This window comes from Neomonachus schauinslandi, chromosome 6 (genome assembly GCF_002201575.2).
Source record: "Neomonachus schauinslandi chromosome 6, ASM220157v2, whole genome shotgun sequence".
Lineage (NCBI taxonomy): Eukaryota > Metazoa > Chordata > Mammalia > Carnivora > Phocidae > Neomonachus > Neomonachus schauinslandi.
Genome location: NC_058408.1, coordinates 66491928 through 66494603, shown reverse-complemented (window position 1 = coordinate 66494603; position 2676 = coordinate 66491928).

Below are 2676 nucleotides of genomic sequence, written 5' to 3'. Positions count from 1 at the left end.
GGGGGGGGGGGGGGGGGGGGGGGGGGGGGGGGGGGGACGGTGCGCGGGCGATGCGCCGAGGGACGCGCGCATGCGCACACGCACCTATGTAGAGCCGGCCGCGCGGAGCTGAGCTCAGGTTCGCGACCCGCACGAAGTCAGCCGTGACTGCCAGTCTGCACAGCGCGGAGACAGGTGCACGCCGCAGAAGAAGTAGATGGGGTTTGTAATGCCAGGCCGAGCATCCAGACCTCAATCTGTAAGGAGGGAGAGACCACAGAAGGTTCTTTCTGGTTTTGTTTCTGTTTCTCCTGAAGCAGCAGCTGACACACAGTGTCCGGCATAGTGAGTGGACACGTCCCCGCGTGTGTATCTGTTGTGCGGGGCTCACCACAGGTGCGGCCGTCACCTGTCACCATTACCACGGGCTGCACTCCGTCCCTGTGACCATATAGCAGGTCTCAAGCACAGAAGAGACACGATCATGATCAGACCTGTCCTTTAGAGAAATAATCCGGGGGACAGACCGGAGGCATGAACAACAGCCACCCTGCCTCTGAGTTCTTCTTCCTGTTTTAATAGTATGGAAACAGGTTCAGAGAGGTTGAGTGGCTTGACCTAAGGCACACAGCAAGGAGGTATCGGCGCCAGGATTTCAACTCGGGTCTGATTCCACAGCAGGGGGACCTCCTACCGGGTCCTACAATCAGGCCACTGCTCAGAGGGGGCGAGGGCACTGGCAGGAAAGGGAAGAGACCAGGTGGGCGAGGGCAGAGAGGCAGAATGGATGGGTGGCTGCCTGACCACTCCTGGCAGCCTCCCAGAGAAATCACAGTCTGGAAGAGAGACAGTTCCGGAGCAAGAAAGGAGTGCCTTCTTCCTGCCGAAAGCCTCAGGGCCGCTGCCGAGCACTGAGCTGGGCAGGTCAGGCGCCGCTTTCAGTTGTGTCTTCATCATCAGTGTATTTCTTCCCAGCTTCCTTGGCTTCGCCTTTCCAGATATATCTGGGCTCCACGTGCAGCCTGTCAAGGTCTCTGTGTCAGGAGCTCATAGTGACATTCTTTTATTATCCGCATGAATCTGGAAAATGCCTGTGCGTTTGCCTCATCAATCTGTGTAAATAGAAAAGCCCGGTGGAAAGGCCTGGACGCCCCTGTGACACTTGTGGAATGCAGATGTAGATAAAGAGTATCTTCCCAAGCCACATTCCTCCGTGCGCCTGTCGTAATATAGGATACCTACCTCATGTGCACATCGAGATTGGTGCTTGCTGTCCCTGACACAGGAGGGTCTGTGTTAGAACGTCAACACTGTCTAGGAACTTATTTTAGGGTAAGAGCGGCTTCTTGGAAATACCATTATGTTTTCTATGAAATTTCAACACTCACAAGACGTGAGACCAAAAATAAATAAATAAATAAAAGGAATTCCTCCTTCAGATATTCAAGTGTTCCAATCCTACGGACTTCTTTCTTGCAGCCTGGATACGTAATCATGCTTCACATCTCTTAAACCTCAAATCCTCCTTGACCCTGTGCCCCTCGGACACCACCATCCTCATCCCCCTCCCTCCGGACCCAGTTCTTCAGAGGTCTTCTCTGTGCATGTCCACCCCTCCCTCACTTGGCACCTCTGTCTCAGCTCTGCCCCAGGCAGTGTCCCCTGTGCATCTCAAGGTCCACCATCCTCCCCCCTAAGCTTGCTTCACCTGCAGTGCTCCCCAACCCAGTGCCGACCTCGATCTCCCCAGGCCTCAATTTGTAAGCCGAGTGTCGTCACAGATGTGACACATCCGCATGCTGTGTCATCCCCCAAATCTGATGGATGTCCAAATCCTTCACACCTGTCTCCCAGCCCTCCCACCCCCAGAGCTAACACCTTGTTTCAGCCACCCCATCTCTGGCCTGGGTGAGCTCCCTGCCCCCATCCTCGAACCCCACCCACCCGTACTCCACAGCGGCCAGAGTGACCTCCCTGAAACCAAGTTAGTGATGTCACCTCCCCGCCCCAATCCTCCGACTGGCACCTGGCTGCCCCTAGGAGAACCAAGCTGGCCCTGCCTGCCTCTCTGCCCGATCTCTGGCCTCCCCCACTGGGCTCTGCTTCAGCCCTGCTGGCTACTTAGGCTCCCTGTACCCACCTCATTATCCATGCCCTCCTGCCTTGCCTCAGCATCCCCTGCCCTGGCTGGAAGGACCAACGCTCCTTCCGTGGCTCCTGCTGGACCCCTCGGCGATCCTAAAGACGCCAAGAGCACTCGTGGCCCTATCTTCTCTGTCCTCCTGTGACAAATCATAATCTGCTGATGGGCAAGGACTGCGTGCATCTTATTTATTTTTGTGCTTCTAGCTTCAGGCTCAGCCTCTGACAGATAGTTGGAGCTCCATACAGATTTGAGGAGGGGATGTTGATTAATTTTCCCTAGCTGTGTTGCAAATGTTCTTTTTCATAAGTTAAAATTTTTATTTTGGGGTGGAGATAGCGTCCTGTTTGCTTCAAAACGACAGAAAGGTCTGGATGTTTTTCTTTTTTTTTTTTTTTTAAGATTCATTTATTTGAGAAGAGAGAACATGAGCGGGGGGGAGGGGCAGAATGGGAGAGAATTTCAAGCAGACCTCCCACTGAGCAGGGAGCCCAATGTGGGCCTCGATCTCAGGACCCTGATATCATGACCTGAGCAGAAATCAAGAGTCAGAC